This window comes from Leptinotarsa decemlineata, unplaced genomic scaffold (genome assembly GCF_025532065.1).
Source record: "Leptinotarsa decemlineata unplaced genomic scaffold, Ldec_3_MD MMD2_tig00026328_RagTag_RagTag, whole genome shotgun sequence".
NCBI classification, from domain to species: domain Eukaryota; kingdom Metazoa; phylum Arthropoda; class Insecta; order Coleoptera; family Chrysomelidae; genus Leptinotarsa; species Leptinotarsa decemlineata.
In genome coordinates, this window is record NW_027412688.1 from 18,147,498 (window position 1) to 18,171,259 (window position 23,762).

At 34.2% G+C, this 23,762-nt stretch overlaps 1 protein-coding gene and 1 long non-coding RNA gene across 2 annotated transcripts in view; both read left to right on the top strand.

The window, feature by feature from the left end:
- Positions 1–23,762, top strand: part of Ptpmeg2 (Protein tyrosine phosphatase Meg2) — a 133,281-nt gene that overhangs the window by 39,876 nt on the left and 69,643 nt on the right. The window lies entirely within an intron of this gene.
- Positions 10,320–13,203, top strand: LOC141485447 (uncharacterized). The gene is made up of 2 exons (XR_012467215.1): positions 10,320–12,971; positions 13,031–13,203. It is a non-coding gene; the product is annotated as an uncharacterized lncRNA (long non-coding RNA).

A 23,762-nucleotide genomic window follows, 5' to 3' on the forward strand; every position in this document is an offset into this window, starting at 1 on the left:
TGAAACAATTCTCCAGGCTGTTTTTGAAGGATTATCAGACTCTTCAATTCGTTTTTGGAAATATTCTTTCTTTGTTGAGAGAACCCCACAAGAAAAAGTCTAACGGGTCAAATCGCACGATCTCTGTGGCCAGAGATCACATCACCTCCACTAGAGATGACATGAGTTGTGTGACACGTAGTGCCGTCCTGTTGAAACCACATGTCGTTGGTGTCCAGATTATCCTATTCAGGTCCAAATTCGTTCGCCGCCAGCCGAAAATCCACACCCAACATTGACTTTTTCGGGATGCATTGGACGCTCTTGGATCTCATATGGATTGGTATCGTCCCAAATGCGACAATTTCATTTTTTCACGTCAAAGTTCGAAAGTCTTTGTTGGAAGACCCCATATAATTCTCCTTATCATTAATTTTCCATTCGTTATAAACAACAACAAGTATCAGATCGAAAAGAGGTGAAAAATGAAGCTAAAAGTGAGTGTCATATTCTTGATATATTTGGACTTATAACATACTTGAAGAGTATTTTCAGAAACTTTACCATAGGCGTCTAAGGCACTGATTAAAAAAAACACATATGAAAATTCAGTGATAGGAGGAATAGTAATCTAAAATGTGCCTAAAATCCTCAATAAATTTTTAATTCTCCCTCACTTATCATTATTTACTAAAAATTATTTCTGCTTCTGCAATGTGTATCTGAGGTAATTCCGATTTGGTTTTGCCAGTTTACAAACTTAAAAACAGCACAAAGAAAATATACGTAGGAGAAGACATGGACCTAAAATGAACCTATTATTATTTATTTATTTACGGCAATGCCTATTTTTTACAAGATAATTAACAAGTTCACACATATGTATTTAACAGTAATATAAGCTAGGTTTAAGGAAAAAATATATAAAATAAAATTAAAAAATCGAAAAAATAATGAATTACAATCTTTTCACAGTCTTTTTAAATGTTTTCAAAGAAGAATTAAAAAATTCTAAATCTACATTGTATGTATTTGCAATTCTCAAAATTCTATATATATACAGTGTGACCCATTTAAAATGGAACCACCCCTGTAGAATGTGCATTTTTCAATCAATCTCAATTTTTTTTTATTAAAATATTTAGCATGAAAAACTGTATCTTGACACTAACTTTCACAATTTTAGTTTCATTTCCAAGGCACTCTATGGTTTTTTTTGTTTGTCAAAAACGGCAAAAGTTTATTAGGCAATTTTTGTTTTCAAATTTGACTACACCACTGGATTCGTAGTCGTTATAAATCAAAACTGTCAAATTTTCATTAAAAAATATTTGTTAACAACGAAGTTACAACAACTTCAATTTTGGAAACAAAGTATTTGTTTGTAATTTTTATTCAGATTATAGACATATTTGAGATCTGACAACACTGTCATCACCAAGTAGAACACCAGTGAATTTGTACAGTGAAAATCCGAAGTCAACAGCTCAATGCGTTCTACAGTTATAACTCCTGAAAATATGGTAATGTGAGAGATTTGTGGTGCAAGCGTTTTGTAATAAAAGTCTGACTACGCCACTGGATTTGTGGATAATATTCCTTTAAAATCATTCATTTGAGTGTAGGTTACGAGAAGTGAAACTTAAAATAAAAATTGAATAATTGAATAACAGAAAATTAAAAGTTCATTTTCAAGTTACGCAGTAGTAGACCAAGTTCAGAATCTCATGTCATGGGATCTCCCAATTGCGCTTTTACCAAATCTTGATAGAATCTTGAAGTATTAATGGTCATACTTGTAAGCTTTTTGGAAGTTTCCCAATAATAAATAATAGTACTTTTGTAACAGTGCACCTGGAAAATCACATTTTATGAGATTCTGAACTTACTCTACCTTCTTCTATAGCTGATGAAAACAAAATGTATACAAACAAGTTTCAAAGTATTTATTCAACAATTAATTGCCATTAAGAAAAAACTGATACTAAAATAAACATTGATTTAAAACTAAACATTCAAATTTTTGTGGCTTCTACCAAACCTCCATTAAGTTCAATACATTTATCGTATCTCTTCCGAATATTGTTTACACTATTTCTTATTTGTTGAACTGTAATTTCGGCACAAGCTTGTCGTATCCTTTGCATGAGTTCAGCTCGATTCGTTGGTCTTGTTCTGTATACTTTTTGTGTCAGAATATCCCACAGAAAAAAGTCTAATATTGTTAGATCAGGCGATCTAGGTGGCCATTCAATTAAGTCACTACCTCGTCCTATCCAATGATTTGGAAACTGGTTATTTAGCCACTCTTTAACAATCCTCGAATTGTGCACGGAACAGCCGTCGAGCTGAAAATAAATTTACTTGTTCCGCAAGAGGCATTTCATCTATTTCGTCCGATAATTGGTTATTTAGAAATTCCAAAAAATTTTGCCCGTTTATGTTTCCATCAAAAAAATATGGACCCATTATTCTATTTTGTACTATACCACACCAAACGTTAACTTTTTCGGAATATTGACTTTTACAATTTATGATCCAGTGCGGATTTTCCGTAGCCCAATACCGAGCATTTTGCGATGAAACTACCCCATTGGTGCTGAAAGAAGCTTCATCACTAAACATTATGCAGTTTAAAAAATTTCTTGTATTCAGGTACTCGCCTTGTATTTACAGGGAACAATTTTTGTCCTGCTCTCTGTTTTATTATTGAATAAATGATTTCCATGCTTTAAATCAATTTGATTTTAGCGGCTATGCGGAAGAATGTACTAAGTACTGCATAACTTGAAAATGAATTTTTAATTTTCTGTTATTCTAGAATACACTTCTCGTAACCTACACTCAAATGAATGATTTTAAGGGAATATTATCCACAAATCCAGTGGCGTAGTCAGATTTTTATTACAAAACGCTTGCACCACAAATCTCTCACATTACCATATTTTCAGGAGTTATAACTGTAGAACGCATTGAGCTGTTGACTTCGGATTTTCACTGTACAAATTCACTGGTGTTCTACTTGGTGATGACAGTGTTGTCAGATCTCAAATATGTCTATAATCTGAATAAAAATTACAAACAAATACTTTGTTTCCAAAATTGAAGTTGTTGTAACTTCGTTGTTAACAAATATTTTTTAATGACAATTTGACAGTTTTGATTTATAACGACTACGAATCCAGAGGTGTAGTCAAATTTGAAAACAAAAATTGCCTAATAAACTTTTGCCGTTTTTGACAAACAAAAAAAACCATAGAGTGCCTTGGAAATGAAACTAAAATTGTGAAAGTTAGTGTCAAGATACAGTTTTTCATACTTAATATTTCAATAAAAAAAAATTGAGATTGATTGAAAAATGCACATTCTACAGGGGTGGTTCCATTTTAAATGGGTCACACTGTATATATATATATATATATATATATATATATATATATATATATATATATATATATATATATATATATATATATATATATATATATATATATATATATATATATATAGTTAGTTTCAGAGTTATGACATAGTCTGGCCAGGTTTTTTTTCTGATGAAAGATGGAATTGACCAAGAATATATGACATTTCTGGGCACAAACTGGTTCAGTATTCAATACTCATTCCGCCAAAACTTTCGAAAAATGAATAAGCATTTGAAAATATATTTTAAATACAAAAATTAACTTCAAGAAACCCTCCAATCAGTAAAATATATTTTTCCTCTGATGGTACCTTAAATTTCCTTCAACAGACATCGTTGGAGCACCATCGTTGTCCAACGGACAATCTGTGGTTGTCATATTAGTGCCATATCACAGAATGGACTTACCTTCTGATTTTTCTTATTCCGACTCGACAGCAACCCGAGTCAAAACGTTTTCGTTCAACGCAGTTGAACGAAAACAATAATAATGTCCCCCCCTTTTATTTTTTGAACGGGTCAACTCAAAAAATTGAAATTTGGGATAAGGAAATTAATGCATGAATACTTTATTTTGAAGTCAAATTGACAGATGAAACTTTCAAGATGGCGGCTGGGCGCCATTTGGAAAAAAATTAAATGGAAAGGGAGGTCTTGTGATACACCTTTTAGAAGCTCCTGACAAATGCTTCACAACCCTAGAATATAATGTCAATATTTTCAACTACTACAAAATGGCGGAACTTTTAATAATTGCCTGAATACATTGACATTAGGTTATAAGCTTGAGGTCTGTTCAGAAGAAGCCCTAAATGGTTCCCTTGAACTTCTTGACATATGAACAGCCTATCTAATATTTCACGCCGAACATTTTCGAGCACAGTAACGTCAATGTCTCTACAAATATTTATTATTCTCTGCCGTATATCCAATATTGAAGCAGGTTCAGTTTCGTACACCTCTTGCTTCAAATGGCCCCATAAAAAAGTCCAAAGGTGTCAAATCTGGCGAGCGGGCTGGCCATTCTGTAGGACCACGACGGCCAATCCAACGACCGGGAAAAGTAGTATCCAAATAGGTTCTTACTTGTCTGGAGTAATGTGGTGGTACTCCATCTTGTTGGAATACAATATCCAATCGAATTCATTAGGAGTCGCTTCGACAATTTCAGTGATGAGAGGGTCAACGGTAGTTTCCAGCATATTCAAATGCAGTTCCTCTGTTAAATTTTGATCAATAAATAGAGATCCTACAATATGGTTTCCCAATATTCCTGCCCAATCGTTAATTTATTCTGGTTATTGGGTATGTGTTTCCTGGAAAACGTGAGGGTTGGTGTTACCCCAATAACGGCAATTTCGTATGTGAACATTGCCGTTTTGAAAAAAATGTACATTCGTCACTAAAACAAATATTGTGGAGATAGGTAGGATGCCTTGCAATGGTTTCCGTCATTATTTCGCAGAATTCTGTTCTTCGATCAGGGTCATTTTCAGTTAATTGGTGTTCCATTTCAATTTTGTATGATGATGATATCTGTTCCTCTTCAAAAGTCTCCGCACAGTAGAAGGAGACACCTCAAAAACATTCGCGACGGAATAAGTAGACTGTTCAGGATTTACTACCATTTCACCAATTATTTGCACTTGTGTTGTTCCGGAATGGAGGGATGATCTGGGGGCTTTTTTATGTACATAACCGGTAGTTGATGTGAATTTAGATACAAGTTCCCTCAAATATTTTCTACAGATCGGACGATTTGGAAAACGTTCATTGAAAATCCTTTCGGTCTCGTGAAAGTTACGCGTCGCACCGTAAATAAAAATCGCTTCAATTTTTTCTTCTAATGGACGAGAATTGACCATTTTAGAGATTGTTGACGTGGTACCTTTCTACTAGTAAAACCGAAAACTAAATGTCAGCATTCTAACTGAACAATGATGTTCATTGTCGTACTGACATTTTCTGTCGTTTTTATAAGCAAAAAATAACTCAACAAACCTTATCGGGTTGTTGGAATTGCCATATAGCAGATAAAAAGGAATATTTCTAAAAATATCGATATTAATGTATTTGTCTTTAGGAAATTATTAAATGTTCCGCCATTTTGTAGAATAGGTGAAGATATTGACTTCATATTCTATTTGCACTTGCTGTTCTTCCGGAATGGACGGATGACCTGGGAGCTTTTTGTTATGTACACTACCGGTAGTTTTAAATTTGGATACAAGTTCCCTCAAATATTTTCTACAGATAGGACGATTCGGAAAACGTTCATTGAAAATCCTTTCGGTCTTGTGAAAGTAACGCGTCGCACCGTAAATAAAAATCACTTCAATTTTTTCTTCAATGGACGAGAAATGACAATTTTAGAGATTGTTGACGTGATATTTTTCTATTAGTAAAACAGAAAACTAAATGAGAGCATTCTAACTGAACATTTAATGTGTTTGTCTTCAGGAAATTATTAAATGTTCCGCTATTTTGTAGTAGGTGAAGATATTGACTTCATATTCTAGGGTTGTGAAGTATTCGTCAGGAGCTTCAAAAAGATGTGTCACAAGATCCCCCTTTTCATTCAATTTTTTCCCCAGATGACGCCAAGTCGCCATCTTGAAAGTTTCATATGTCAATTTCATTTCAAAATAAAGTATTCATGCATTAATTTCATTATCTCAAATTTCAATTTTTTGAGTTTGCCCGTTCAAAAAATAAAAGGGAAAGGGGACATTAAAGAAATACACTGTATAGAGAATGACTAAGAAAATAAATCCGTTACACTCAATACTGTATTCAGTTTGCAACAATACATTTAAAGTTTCTTCGATAGCTATTGAAAACCAAAACTTTCTGTATTTTTCCTTCGGATGAATCCATTGTAAAATAAATGTTTCAATAGGTATTTTTACGATTTCACTTTCCTTAATGATTGAAGAATCACTGTCGAAAAATAATACATTCATTGGATTCGAATGACGTCATACTCAACTGAACATTATATTGTTGGGATGAAAACATCAATTTTTTGACCCTGTACAGAGAAAGATCGTAATTGAAAACAATGACGCCGTATGCCAAACAATGAGTATATGGACATCGACACACTTCTCAAGTTCCGCTGACATTGGGAAAAGTACTCATATACAAATTTTCATGTGGTGATAATGAACAATGGAATCATTCACGCTGATAATAATACCGTTTGTTCTTTGTCAAGTTTCAGGGAATCTTCGTCAAAGGCGCGCTTTCACTAGATCACTGATGCATTTCGTTGAAGAATGATATAAAAATTATACGATAGCGTGATGTTTATTACAGTTATAACTTTTCCATTCTAACATTTTAGTCCAGAACGAATAGACTTTTCCTTGGTGAATTGCAACCATCTGAACTTTTCAATGACCTTTAAAAATAATCTCTGAAAAATCGTTGCAGCAGTGTTTTTTCATTTTAAGTCACCGTGTCCTAAACATTTTGCAATTAGATCATAATGTCCACATATTACACGGCGTTACAACCCCACTGTAACTGGCGTATGATGAGAAATTTGAAGAATATATCAATTTTTGTTTCACCTCCAATATTATGTGGGTCAAGTGAGTCATCACTAACAAGGTCTAAAGCAAATGAACTTTAAACGTTCAAGCCAGTCTCTATATACCTACACAGTAGGTTTAATGGACTGACGCCTATCAGAAAACAACTACTCCCCTGGCTAATACCACGAAGGGCGTTGGATTATATCCGACAGGCGTCAGTGCAGGAATCTTCACAGAAAATTTCCTGCATATGCAATTGGCAATACAACTGAAAGAGTCGACCTTCAATTATGGAACGGGCACACTTGCAGACCGGTTTCGGGCTAATTAGTCACTCATCAGTGCAAGATAGTGACCATCATCGACCTATCATCACTATCTTGCACTGATGAGTGGCTAATAAGCCCGAAACCGGTCTGCAAGTGTGCCCGTTCCATAATTGAAGGTCGACTCTTTCAGTTGTATTGCCAATTGCATATGCAGGAAATTTTCTGTGAAAATTACTGCACTGACGCCTGTCGGATATAATCCAACGCCCTTGGTGGTATTAGCCAGGGGAGTAGTTGTTTTCTGATAGGCGTCAGTCCATTAAACCTACTGTGTAGGTATATAGAGACTGGCTTGAACGTTTAAAGTTCATTTGCTTCAGATTTGTTGACTGCCAGTCTTCAAGCATAGCCCACTGACTAATAAGAAAACTAACAAGGTCTTTTGTTCCTCTATTACCTCAGTAAATCCTTATCGAGAAATTCTATGTTGGTAGGTCGGGTTTTTCAATATTAGAAGACTGTATATTATAAGGTTCCTGATACTTTATGAATTAGAAATAATATCACTCTATTGTACTTTCACGACATATCTTGGTGTGTTGAGCTATATAGTTGCACCGACAGATTTTTAGACACTGACAGAGAGGTGGTAAGTCCCTCGTTTCGTGGTACCACACACACACACACACACACGTCCGATACTCGAAGTTACTCGTGTCAATATAAATACATACAGTGTGATACAAAATGAAATGAGTTTAAATGAGAATGGAACAGTTGGTCATTTTATTCAAACTAATAATACATCTACTTTCGTTTCTATCATTCAGAAAGACAAAAAAAATTTCAAATTGAAAGGGAAGGTATTTGTTGAGAAAAACATTTTGGCTATCTACTTTTACATCATTAAACAAAAATAAGTAGTAAACTTTCGAAAAATGAAAGACATCAATTATTTTCAAAATAAACTTTTCAACAAATATGTGTACAATAAGCACAGAAGTTTCTTTCAGATACATACTGGAAAGAAACATTTTTCGAAACAACTACCACTTTCACATGAACATTAAATCTCACGAAAGAAAGAGTCCTTCCGAAACAACTATTTTCATATGAGCATTGAATTACACGGCTATTAAGCCTGTACTACAAACATTCGTTATGGAATTGAAACAGTTATAATTCACAGGAAAACTAGAAAACGTGAAGAGAACTGATATAAATTTTGCATGGAAATTTAGTACTCATGAGTTATACTTCTCGAAGTTTCGTATTTGAAACACTTGTTTTCAATATCTCATCAGCATTCATATGCCAGATCTGTATATACTTCATGTTCTTTCATCGACAGTTTCTCACATATTTTTGTATGAAGAAGGAGAAGCAGAAAACCAAAACGCTTTTTTCTAAAAGAAATATGCTAATTGCCTTACAATCATTCAGACGATTTTATAAAACTTTCCTTACACTATGTTCAATGAAATGAATGGAAATACTTTTGTGTTTTCATTCATTTCATTAAAGTCATCATGAATTTCCACAAAATAAACAAGTCACCAATTACACAAAGAAGTTGTTCTGAGTGAACCATCAGCATTTCCTAACAATTCGATATCGTAGATCATGTGTTAGAGCTGGCTACGCCACCAGACCACTGGTCTCGTAAGAAAACGTTCAAAAACTATTTTACGTAAACATCGAAATATAGAGTTTGCACCCAGCCCTTGCACGCAATCCACATGTACCCTTGACTAAACATTAATTTACATCACTCTAGTAATTAGAGTTAGTTGTATCTGATTACTTGAACGTACTTGAATGCATCGCCATGTGGAAAAACTGAGGCAGTTAGTTACAAAAACGCGTAGATCCTAGATACTAGACCCCGCAAAACAATAATATAATTGAAGGTTTAGAAAATCGGATAATTGTTGTAGGGCAAAGTGAACTAGGAAATCCTACCCGATAAACTCTAGGAAAACCTCTATAACGGGACCATCCGAGAATAGAACTGAAGAACTACTTCAAAAATGCAGGTATCTGTTTAGATCAATTACAGGGCTACTCACTGAATACTGTTCTTCGGGAGTATATTTTAACAAAATAGGTCTGTACAAAATATCAAAATATGCCAGAAAGATATTAAAACTAAAGAATTTGAAAAGAAAATTGAAAGGTCCGCGAAAGAAGATATCATTAATTATTTGAAAGAAAAACCTAATCTTGATGAACACACATAATCAGCAAAGAAGCTTCCAAGCCAGCCAAATCAACTAAAAAGGTTTGTAGTAACCGCACCTTTGTCAAAAAAGATGAAATATATAAACCTGAATTCTGGCCGAGGAACGTTGGCATAAAACCGTTTGATTTTTAAAAACACAGAGAGGTTCTCCAGCAGCACGGGGGGACTTTTTAATAAATGGCTCAAAGCGTCAAGAAAGAAAGCTTGAGAAAGATCCTTCAACAAAAACTGCAATACCAGTAGTCGATAGCTTTTAACATAGCATATCAAAATATAAGGGGATTAAACACAAAAATGACAGAGTTCCTGAATTCTGTACATCTCAGTATGTAATATGATGCTATTACCATTACTGAAACATGGCTACATAACGACATCCATGACTCTGAAATATTTCCCGATGACTCCAAAGTTTACAAGAACAGGAACCGTGACACCCTTGAAGTAGAGAAAACCAAAGGTGGAGGAGTTCTTCTGACTGTAAGAGACCTATATAAAAGCAACCTCATTGACTTATATTTTAGTGATCCTGACATTGATATTATTTATGCAAAGGTGTATATAAACGATTTTAATTTTATTTATATATATATATATATATATGTTGTATATGTTGTACCAAATTGCCCAATTTCATCCAAAGAAAATCTACTTAGCTTTTTTGAAAACCAGTTCTCTATAATAAGAATTTTTTAGTAATAGGCGATTTTAACATATCTTAGTTGCACACTATTCCTCAAACATGGTGAGGGACACATATGTAGAAATATTCCTGAACTTCTTGAACTTTCTGGATACTAATCAGCACAATAGAATATTAAACGATCATGGACACTTACTAGACTTAGTTATCTCGAGCAAAAGTTGCAAAAAATTTGCTTTCTTTTGTGATGGACGCTAGGTATCATCCATCGCTCTGTATTTGAGTATTTAAAACTAAAGAGATATCTGTTAATAATTTATAATATTTCAACTTCAGAAGGGCGAATACTGAGCTCATGTACCATCTATTTGTTAATGTTGACTGGTGTGGTCTAGAATTGTTTACAGATCCTAATCTTGCGGTGAGTTTCTTCTACAGTGAAATTAATTAAATTTTCAATATTTGTATTCCCAAATGCAATAAAAATAAAAAGTATCCCCCATGGTTCAACAGACAAATAATAAAATATATCAAAGTAAAAAAGAAACTAAGGTTAAAATGTAGACAAAACAGTAGCCATGAATTAGCACAAAAATTTCGCTATTTGAGAAGGAAATTGAAAATTGACATCAATACACATTATATCCAAGCAAGGTTCAGCAAGAAATCAGTAGTGATTCTAGATCATTATGGCAGTATGTAAACAGTAAAAAAAGCAGCATAGGCATACCAGGTAAAATGCACTTGAACAATATTAAATATTCCAATGGCATTGATATTTCTAATGCCTTCGCAAAACACTTCAGTTCAGTTTATACAAGTGACTGTATTGATGGTTCACCATTTACTGATAATACCAGTCTTGAATTGATATCTATGCACTGTATAGATCATGATGATATCATTGATGCAGCTAGGTGTTTGAAGATAAAAAAGTCAATTGGGCCTGATAATATACCATCATTTATATTCAAAGATCTTGTCGACTTCTTGTTATATCCATTGAAAACTATCTCTAACCTCTCCTTGAGAAGCAAAACATTTCCTAACATCTGGAAAGAATATTACAGGCCGGTGGTAGTGTTATCGGCACCAGCCAAACTTTTCGAGACTGTCATTGTCAAGCATTTCTATAGATTAGTTTCTCCTAAAATATCACGTTTCCAACATGGTTTCATGAAAAAAAGATCCACTGTTAGTAATCTTAGCAATGTTACCCAATTTATAGCTGAAAACTTGGGTAGTTGTGCTCAAATGGATATTCGACTTGCAAAAGCTTTTGATAAAGTCTCCCATCCAATTCTTCTAAGAACCTAGAATATGACTTTGGTTTTCATCCCAACCTGATGAAATTTTTCAGTTCATATCTATCTAATTGAAAACAAAGTGTGATAGTGAAATGGCATAAGTCCAGTCCATTTATTGCATCGTCTGGAATTCCTCAGGGTTCCAACTTAGGTCCTTTGTTATTTATTTTATTTATCATTGTCTTGTAAAAAATATCACATCATCTTGCTACTTGTTGTTTGCAGATGACGACTTGAAAATTTTTAGAAGAATTTCAACAGTTGAAGATTGTGTACACCTACAAAACGATGTAAATAACATCGTTGAATGGTCAAAAAAGAACAAATTGTTATTCAACGTTCGAAAGTGTAATACTATGACCTCCCGGAAAAAAGTCAGTATAACGTACAGCTACGAGATGAACGGTGTAAAACTCAACACAACTCAAGAAATAACAGACCTTGGTGTTACTTTTGATTTTGAATTATCATTTAGATCTTATATACTGAATATAACAAAAAAGACCTCAAAGATGAATTGGTTTGTAGTTCGCAACTCTAGACAATTCAACAATATTACCTACATCAAATATTGTATATCACTCTTATCTGAAGCATTTTGGAATATGTTTCCATTATCTGGTGTCCTCAATGTAATTGTCACAAGTATAGCATTGAAAGAGTTCAAAACAAGTTCCTGAGATATCTTCACTTCAAAGAAACAGATAACATGACCTTGATATTTCCAATGTAGTGCTATTTGAAAAGTAGAACATACAAACCCTTTAGAAAAGAAGAGTATTTGCATACTTAATATACTTGTACAAGATGATACATGGTGAAGTGGATGATCCCTGTCTTCTATCAAAAATGAATTTCAATGTACCTGCTCATGAAACTAGATCGTTTCGCACATTTTATATTGAATCCGCAAGAACAAATTAATATCAAAATGCCACATTAAATGCTATGTGCAATGCCTAATAATAATGTACAAAATGACATCTTTTTCCAAAATCTTACTAGTTTTAGAAATAGGTTGTATGAAATTGTATAACTCTTGTTGAATATTTTTTTTATATAACTTTTTTGTCATTCTGTTGTATGTATAAAATCTATTTGTGATATTTACCTTTCCTACTATGTAACTGGGCCATGATCTGTAGAGTTTGTAAACAAATAAATAAATAAATAAAATACTCTTCCAAACCATAGTAGGGTCTATCAACAAGTAGGTTCTTCACCGCCTTTTTGAAATGAATGGTGCTTACCACCATTACAGAGTTTGTAAACAAATCTGTTCTGTTTAAAATCTGGTTTTCCGTTAATCAGCTATCGTCCCCATACGAACGACAACTCTCAAAAGTTGAGAACTTGTGCGAGCTAAGGACTACCGAGGTCTTACTTTTTAACGTGTGATTCCTAACACTCTCTCTTTATTCAAAGATTATATTATCAAATCATCATACCCATTGAAAAATGACATTTATGTGAAGGTATGACATTTGTCAAACCAAAAAAATCATATACATGTTTAACTTCCTTCATCAATTTATATGTTCAATCCTTTGTTTTTACTCATTTTTACTGTAAGTATGATTTGTAATGTTATTCAATGGCAAAAAAACCACAACTCAATAAATTATAGGTCCTGAAGAAGCTTCCCATTAGAAGTGAAAGTTTGGCAAAGTAGAGTAGAGTTTTGATTTTTTGACTCAAAGTATGGTTTTTGCGGTTTAAGGTGGAAATAGAGACAGGAGCAGGGGAGTAAGATGCCTGTACAGTGTATATATAGACAGAATCATATAACAAAATAACTCTCATTGTTTTTTAATGGTATTCATTGCCTGAAGTATTTCATCGTTTCGTACTTTCAATTGACTCTAAAAATGATGTTAATATTTCATTTACGATCAAAGTTTTTTTTAATACCTTGTAAATTTGTCAAATTCAGTTATTAAATCTGTATCTCAAAAACTTATCAATTGGACTGAAGTTGTTATAGAAAATTTCTTTTCGTAATAACACCTTTTGAACTAACTAAAATTTCATTCGATAGGATTTGACTGACACAGTCATTTTCAGAGCTAATATTTCAGTTTTTCACTTTTTATTTGTAATGTGTAAGGGTGCTTACTCAAATTTACGCTTGCATTTTTATGAAGGGGGTTAATTATATTTCATAATAAATATCATATATATGTTAATGAAAGAATAACAATAATTAGCTTTTACCAGCAATCACTTTTGTTAATCAAAAAATTTGTTTTTGAAACTTCTTTCATATTTCTTTACTAAAATTGATGATACAAACCTAAATTCAATTATGCCTTTAATGTTTATTGTACCATTAAACGCATGAAACAATAAATTACCTCGGGTGAATTGGAATGTTTTACCTATGAACCACATAACATGCTTAATATTTCATTTGATATCTGAATGAGACAATGACAACTATGAAACTTTTACTCGACTTCGATAACAATTGTAGGAGACCAAATCATTTTTGTAATTCTTTCCTCCTTATGTAACTAACTCTTGAATATTTTCCACCAAACATGTATATTAATTAAATTAGCCCCATACACACAATGACGTAGATCACTGTGACACGCATATTCTCAACCATTCATAACATAAATTACTTCTTGAAAAGATCGTCTGATTTGATTCCTGGGAAACACTTCGGAGTGGAAATATTATTTTGTTATGGGTTCCAGGAAAATTAGTGGATGTGGTTTTGCGGTGTAAAACATCAATGGGATCTTGAGTACACAAACATTTCCTTATATTGAAGGGTAGAACACCGAAAGTTACTTGTGATGTGGTCATGGATATCAGTGTTTCTTCTTAGAATTTTGTTAAAGCTCGAATTCCTTTTGGGAAAGTCTCATTTTGGGCATGATCATTATTAAGTTTATCGACTACTTAGTGAATAATTCAGTTAATGAGAAAATTGGAGTTTCTAATGTAATCAGATATCGGAGGATATCAATTTTTACGCTTTCATAATTTTTCGAAAAAAAAGAATCTAATCCCCCTTTTGAATTTATCAGAAAAATCAATTGAAAACTTGGTATTGAAATTGAGCAGATGAAGTACCTCTTATGATTTCGTGTGATATCAATGACATAAAAAAAGAAATCGAATGATAGCTGGATATGTTAAGATAAACAATAGAACATACCAAAATATTTATTTTGCTCCTCCTCATCATTCTATTTGAGGGACTCTATGGTGACGTTTACAAGTTTAGAGTTAAACTAAGTATGACCTGACAATACAGCTTTTCTTGCAAGAAATTATTTCTCTTCGACATATGAACATATTTATAAAACGTTTGATTCAGATACTGTCACAATAATTTAAAAAAAAAACATTCGCCTCAACGATACAAAAATTGATGAGGAATGAAAAAGATTTCAAAAATTGAAACTTTAAGTCTCACTTTACATGTTTGAATACAAAAAATTATGTTTGGCACTTAATTGATATCATTGATAATTGAAATCTCTCTAAAAGTATTTTCGAAATGTACTTTTTGGAACTTCCAAATTTCATTGATCACATCTACTCTATTAATTATTATTATTCAATTGAAAGGGTCATATTTCAGAAGAGATTAGCTTTTATGAAAAAAGCTTTAAATTTTCAAAATACTAAATTATGTCCTTACATACTGCAAAATTTCTTTAAAATAAGATCTTGATATTCTCTGTCGAAGCAAATTTGGTCATATTTTCAATATAGTAGACATATAACAATGTCGATGATGGTGAAACAAAAAAAAAACAAACTACTAAACGATACTGTAGACTTTCCCAGCTTCCATCCCCTAGCAAGGGAGACAAATCACCAAAAGAATAACAAGGTGACAAGTATTCATTTTTAATAAATAGTAAATTTTTAAATTCTGCTAATAGTTTTGAAAAAAAAGGAATTTTTCTGTTCTCACAGATAAAAAAAAATCGAGTCATGTTACTTCTATTTGCACTTGAATTCGTTTTCGACATATACTTTCTGTAACCAATTTTATTATCTGACTGCATTTCATTGTTATTTAAAAAAAATGCGTTGTGTGTTTTTATAAAATATCTCATTTCTGTTATATCATTATATGTTGTAGTTAGTTATAGTCCTTAATTATAAGCATTTATTGTTTCTTGGGACATTAAACTGTATTGAATTGAATTCTACGGCTCTCGTTGACATTTTTTTGTGCAAATATTTCCAAGATTATGATTGTGTTCTATAGATTTCACTTTGCAGGCATTCTATGGAAAGAAATCAAAGCCATGCAATGTCTTGGGGTGATTATCACACTCGCTAAGAGGTGAAACTGGTGGAGACAAATATATCGGAAAATATTACTTCCCTTCAATTAAAAATCGACGGGTCCTTGCATTTTTTCTAAGCCATACAACTTCGATAGACTAACATCCCTCATTCTACATACCTCTCAAAATATGTATATATGCAACAGGTCTATCAGAATATTTCAAAGCAAGTGGGTGATGACAGTATTGAAAGTTGTAGGTTTTGTGTGATTAGAATATGCTGAAATTTTCACAAGTTTTGAGTATTTGTTTGTTATTCCAAATCATTTTAAATTTTATCTAGTATTTTACTACAGAGAAAACCAAAATTCACCAGCAAGTTGTTAAACTATTGGACTAATAATGATGATAATAATGATGCTATTAGTATGAAATTCGGGATAGACAAATGTTCAACGGTCCATCTCAGAAGATTACGATGCAGAGACTACGGAGATGATGTGCAGCTCGTAGATGGAACCATCCTGTACCATCTGGATGCCGGAAAGACGTGTACTTACCTCGGGGTGGAACAACGCCACTCACAAGAGGTAAAGTAGGTAAGACTCTCTCCGCAGCAAGTATCAGCACAAACTCCGACAGATCTGGTCATTGGAACTATCAGGAATGAACAAAGTGTTTGCTATGGATATGCTTGCCGTTCCAATCTTACTCTACTCGTTTGGAGTAATGAAATGGATCCTATAGTAGCTGTATCAACTCGAAGTAAAGACTTGAAAAATGATGCATTTCTATAAAGGTTTGCATCTCAAATTGTCCTTTCCACAGTTGTATTTCCCACGACAACAGGGAGGCTGTAGATTTTTGAATTTGGAGTGTTTGCATGACAGAATGGTACTGGATGGAGTCTGTTAAGTCGTCAGGAGTTCGGTTCCCCTTCTCTGTATGGTCCGCGCTCATGAAAAACAGGAATTGGAGCATTTTTGTTTAGGTCAGCTGGCCGAGTGGCTGATAACTCAGTTTAGTTTTCGACACTGAACGAGGTGATCACCATTCTGCCACCAAGATGATCTCAACTCTGTCAGCAGAAGGCCCTTAGCCACAGAGATCACTTCACTCCTGCGGCAAGACAAGGATAATCCAATGCATGGAGTCGTCTTTAACTACATATAAGACCTTGACCCATCAAAGCGCCTGACCTTGGGTTTCCCAGGTCGAATGGCTGGAGTCGGAAACTGAGGTGTTTATCATGGCCTGCTAGGATGTTGTCTTCTTCACTTCAATCTACAGCAGTTGCGGCTATAGAGGTTTCTGACACAGCTTATGCGGTCTCAGCATTTACCCATCGACATAACTCGGCCCAAGAGTACTTTATTACCACCTACGGCTCTTTCACTTTGACGAGACACCGGTGTAGCATATTGAATACGTTGTGGGGAACGAGAAGTGCCGAATGTTGTTTTTCTCGACCATCAGTGCAAGACGATATTTATTTAGACCACTTTGTTAAGATGGCTGTTTTGATTATTGGAATCCTTGGTAGAACGATGCAATCCCTACTCTCGAATATCAAGATCATACCGGCTTGCCGCACTTAGGCATACATCATAGCCGGTTAAATGCAGAAAGCTGTCATTCTGGGCTCACAGCGCTTGCTAAGGGTACTTGATTCTCGGACCCAATGATCACTTACCTCACGGTGTGGGGAGTGATAATTGGTTGATAATGCTAGCGCACCCTTTCGAATGTACTGGGGCTTCGGATAAAGAGCCCTACAAGCGCAAGTTCAGAAAAAAATATTGAAATCCTTGGTGGAATGATGCTCTCTCTAGTTTCGAGTCTCAAAAACATGCCTACTTGCAGGACTAAGGGATAAATAGTGGCCAAACAAATGCAGATTATGTAAAGAAATGAAATATGTATTAGTTCGCGTTAAGGCTCTGTATAACAAGAAACATGTGATTAGATCGTGTTATCGTTATTTATATCAAATGAATACACATTATTTTATCTCGACTACTGAAAAAGATGTGATAATGAATTATGAAATACAATTGAAACAATTCAATTATATTTTCTTGATTTCAGTTACGATCTGGTGACGTTCAAGTTGTTATGAGCTCCTCGTATCTTCAGTAACTCACCTATAATGTTGTGGTGTTCCACTGCTGTTCCACTTACAAACAATAAAATTAACTTCATTACTACTATTATATTTAATTATTGAGAATAATTTATGTACGGTGCGAAGTCAGTCGATTCAAGACGCGTAAGTGGGCCCTGCCAGTTCATTTGTTTGTGAGTTGTGTCGAGTTTCGGTTGTTTAAGATTGTGCACGTCGAAATTTAGATACTTTTATCTATTTGAGAGGTTGGAAATAGACAATTAAATTATTTACTGCTTGGAATAAGTGCAACTTCAAACTGAGTTGAATTTAACTGGAAAAATAACATGTGAGTTATTTCTTTGGAATGGCTATTTTTATACTACTAAACAAGTTCGTTTATAGGGATTAAATAGTCGGGGAACACTTTTTCATCCTTCTAGAGTACTAAATGACTGTTTTTTAGTTATATTAGTTTCAGTATTCAAACTTGCTGCATACGCGTGGAAAGTTAAATTGAGTTGGAAAGTTCCAAGTGTGTATTATACTGGGTTGACGGATATGGCTTCAGAAAATTAAATTACTTCAAATTTAATTCGTTTATTTCAAAATATACTGCTTTCAAATCATAAAATTGAACGTTACAATTTCTATCTACTAGATTTTCTGTATTGAAAACCTTCATTTTTTATTAAGATAATAATGATTTCAGTTTCGTGCAGGTTTCTACAAAATTTTCGATTAAAGAATAAATGAAATTGGCTTTACCTATACAAAAAAAAATTATAAAATTGAAAATGTTATAAATAAGTATATATTGAAGTGGTTGTTATTATCGACTGGATTTTAAGTCTGGTCGGCCCGTTTTTAGTTTCAATCATTTCATATTTGGTAATCATATTAACGTAAGATTATTTATAATATAAAAATTTTAATAAGTGCACATGGTTACTTTGTTACGTCTTGACGTCTTGATATCTTCCTATCAATAAATGATATGAGGAATCGAAAAAACAGGTCAATTTTATACTCAAGGGGGACACTTTCAAGAAATATTTGAAGTCCTCGTGGTTCAACCCCTAGGAGGGGTAGATCTTACCCTTAGAATTTTAAATAGGAAGGGGTATCAAGTGGCACATCATTTCGATTGGCGTTAAATTCTACTTCAAATGATACCCTGAAGTTTTATTTTTTGATGAGCAGTTTCCGAAAAATAGCGTTCTAAACTTACACATGTAATTAGAATTTGCCTGTTCTGAGATGCATTATTGTTTTGTCTCCTTTTGATAAAAATGGTTAGGAGATTAGGTGGCACGGTCCAATGAATTACGCGTGGAATTTTTTATTTGTTGGTTATTGCCCGTTTACAAAATAAAATTCAATTTGCGAGAATGACATTTCAAACATGGAATCTACTTACCGTTATCTTATAAACTGTTCGAATTGTCATCCATTTTGCACTAAATAGTAATAAATTCTGATTTCGAACTCCACTCTAACATTCACCACTGACGGACGGGAAGAAAATAATGAGGTAGAGCACCGTCCTACTGGAAATGTAACAGATCCTCCTGCAAAAGTTCATTACCTTCTGCATCCATTTGAGTTTGTAGCTCGAGTTATAAGAGGATCGATAGTCTCTTCAAGCATTTCAAGGTACATATTGTCAGTCAAGTTTTCTTACAGAAATAATGGACCAATAATGGCATTTGCAAGAATACCTGCCCAAACATTAACTTTTTGTGGGTGTTGTGTATGTCCTTCCGAAAAATATGTGAGTTTTCGTCACTCTAATAGCGACAATTTTGTCTATTAAATTTGCCATTCAGAAAAAATTAACACTCATCGCTGAACCAGATGTTTAACAGAAGATTAGGGATGGTATTGACTTGATGAGACATGATTTCACAAAACTCTATTCTTCTATCATAATCATCCTCGTGGAGCACTTGAAGAATCTGCATTTTATAAGGACTAAATTTATGCAGTTTCAATGCTTTTCTTAGTCTCTCGTAACATTCCCGTCTGATCTGATACTGATCGTGAGGAGCTCGTGGACTCTGCAGCAAATGTACCCAAAACTTCAATTTGAGTTGCTTCATTTAGTACTCTAGGGTTATTTGTTTTTTTATTTGTTACTGAACCAGTTTCGTAAAACTTATTCACCAAATCAAGCACATATCGGTGACTTACATTACAATTTGGATGTCTTTCGTAGTAGAAGTAGCAAAAAGGCACGGCTATCTTATCTGCAATAAGAATCAATATAATTCAGCTTTACTAAACACAACTTTACTACCATCTACGTTTCTATTAGACTACTTTTGATGTAAATTAATTGGAGCTAATGAATAATGTTACCCCTAATACCCCGGATATGAGATATATTTTGGTCTCTCAGTTATCTAGTCTCTGGGTAATTTAAGAATTCCAAATATATCTATTTCAATTTTGAACTCGGCAACGGTTTTCATTTTTTCTCCGTTATTTCAATATTGGTATTTAGATTTAATTTTGAATTATTGATTCGTTTCGTTAATGAAGAATATTCTTTCCAAAACAATCACTCTTCCCAAAAACCAGAACTGCGATACTTTTCTCAACGCGCGTTTCACCAATCAACTTGGCGTATTCAGGAGATGAAGTAAACTGTAAACGCGAATCAACAAGAGTATTGCATTCTTATGTTCGGGAAAAGTGTATGTTTTGGATTTATTCTACGTCAAAGGTTTTTAAGAAATTGAAACTCGGTGATGGTGGAATTATTGAAATTGAAAATTGTAAAAATATAATCCGAGAGAGATAAAGTAATATTAGTGAGAAATGTAATATAAAAAAAAAGAATGAAGAGACCTAATTTGTAAACAGATCAATCATTCTGAGCTAATACGGAAGTGATAAATTATATAAGGTAGTTATAACGAAAAAATACACTCATGTGAAAAAAAATAACGCTGAGACAAATGATATCCACATAAACTTTTCTCTTGGAATCCTGATAAATATATTATGTTGAGTAAACATAACCAAACTTAAATTAAGTCACCACGGAGTGATTCAAATGAAGGTTTATGTATAGGATTCATGAATGTTTTGTGTAAATTGGTTGGAATATGACAAAGCTATACGTGCGAAGCCGGGACTGGTCGCTAGTAAGAGTGGTTACAACTTTTCGGTACTGAAAGTAAAAATAATTGGTAATCATTTGATTGACAATTATACTCGGTTGATAATTAATTGAGGAAATAAAAACAGTAATTAATCCAGGTAATAGAAAATCATATTCTAGAAGTAATGATTTTAATAACCGCCTTGAAGCTGATTTCCTGTTCATAATTATTATCATTTCATCTGCAGTAACCTTCAATTTTGGGTGATATCACAACGAACACGGAAAATTTTAGATGAATATTTACCAAACATAGACTAATTATTTTTCAATAAACAAACTTCATTAGATTTTATTGTAATTATTACAACTATGCTATTATGTGGTTGTTCCAAGAATTGCTCCGCGAATGTGTACAATATTGAAAGTAAATAATTTCATATTCAGCCTGTAACTGATTTTGGTAGCAATTTCAAACAAATAATTCGATCAATGGAGATTTTACATTTAAATTTTCAGATTCTGTCGAAAGCGCCTGCTTGACAAATTTGTTAAGCTTGGATTGTACCTACAGTCAAACTAAATAAAAAGCGCAAGCAGGATTTTTCTATTTTTCTTGTACCCAAATAATATCACTAAATGGCATGTAAGCTTGTCGCCCACTTGTCTGGCACAGCAGCCCGTCCCGTCAAAATACGGATAGGTTTGGAACAATGAAAATGAATGGACAACCGCCCATTAGCCCGGCACGGCAGAGCCAAGAGCGCCCGCCGCCGGAAAGCATTCCAGCTCTCCGATTCCGCCCGCCCGGCAAATAACGTGCTGTGACGGACTTGCCAAGTGAGCACTTTGCCGGCTTTGCTTGTCCAAACGTGCCTGGGAAGTTTCAGTTTCTCTGTTTTGCTATTCCATTAGTTGACAGCACAGTGTCACACGGTACCTATAAAAATGGACGAAAAAAATTGAGTTACTTGTTAAGGCAGGCTCTAAAATATCCAGAAGATCTGAAAATTTGCCTGGAGTCATTCGGAAATACTGGAAAAATGTCTCCTCGTCGTTTTTTAGATCGTTGAAAAGATGTGAAATTCTCCTAGATTTGTCCTCTTTTGATTAATGGGATGGACCCACAACATTCTTTTTTGTGACTATTTTCTTCTATATTCAATAATGCAGCCACTATAATGACGACTTCTTCGTCAGAACTACTAGCGATAGACATGTTTCTGTCACTGCTCGATGTCAAGTAAAATTCCCTTGAAATGTGCCGGACAAGTAGGCGACAAGCTTTAAGCTTGTCGCTCACTTGTCCGGCACAGCACAGCACGGCGCTGTCCGTCGCCTCACGGCGACGAGTAGTAGCATCACCCTCTTGTCCAGCTACAATTCGATTTCAAGGGAATTTCAGTTGACATCGAGCAGTGACAGAAACATGTCTATCATTAGTAGTTCTGACGAAGAGGTCGTCATTACAGTGGCTGCATTATTGAATGCAGAAGAAAATAGTCACAAAAAAGAATGTTGTGGGTCCATCCCATTAACCAAAAGAGGGCAAATCTAGGAGAGTTTCATAATCTTTTCAACGACCTAAAGAAGACGGGGAGAACTTTTTCCAGTATTTCTGCATGGCTCCAGACAAATTTTCAGAACTTCTGGATATTCTAGAGCCTGCCTTAACAAGCAACTCAATTTTTCCTCATCAATTTCATAGGTAGTGTCTGACACTGTGCTGTCAATTGATGGAATAGCAAAACAGAGAGACAGAAACTTTCCAGATACGTTTGGAAAAGTTGATGCTGGCAAACGCTGGCCGGCGACGCGCTCACTTGGCCAGTCCGTCACAGCATGTACCGTTATTTACCGGAATCCTTTCCGGCGGGGACGCTATTGACTGTTCCGTGCCGGGCTAGTGAGCGGTTCTCCATTCATTTTCATTGTTCCAATCTTATCCGCATTTTGACGGGACGGGCCGTGCTATGATGTGCCGGACAAGTGGGCGACAAGCTTAAGTGCAAAAAAGTACATGACACATGCGTCGCGGTTTTGAAAACTTTCAAGTGTATCGGCCAGTTGCATCACAGAAAATGTTGACGTGCTACACGAGAAAATAAAGCATTTTGTTGAATATTGAACCCATTGACTTTTATGGTCACCTAAAAATGAGCCTGCGTTCCCTGGAGTCATATTAAGAGATTATTTATTGAATTTAATTGTACTTCACAGAAATCACCGTGTATAAAGATGGAGAAGTAGAAAACCAAAAACCGTTCTTTACCAAAAATTATTCTCTTCTAGAAATACACCCCTTTAAATTAAAATATTTATATAGCTGTAATTGAATGAAATAACCGTACGCATGTCGTTACGAACTGCCATCGTGATATGAGTAGATTTAACTTTTCTGTGACATAAAGTCGTAATGTTATGAATGAATTGAGAGCTTCATCTTGAAATTAAATCATTACAAAGATACACAAAAGTTTCGAATCAAAATTCTAAAAGAATCAAAACTTTGTGTTGGTTTGATCCCTCCTACAGATACCTAACATTACCTACAATGAATGATTAGACCCTGTGTTTCTTGGAAATTTCCAGAATCCGGCTAAATGGGCTTTTGGTAAACTGTCACCAATAAATATCCGCTTACGACCAACAACTGAAAATAGACTTGGATTAGTTATAATATTTTTGAGAATCGAGCACAAACAAAATGTCGTTTGGCAGTATCTCAAATGAATTCACCTGAATGAAAACTAGATAAAAAATATTTTATTTTAGGGTTCAGTATGAACCACCTATAATGTTTTTTGTATTTTCATTTCATTTGCACACCGCTAATTATTTAGACGTCTCGTTATTCGTATTTCGGTGTTAAGAATCACAGATTAAA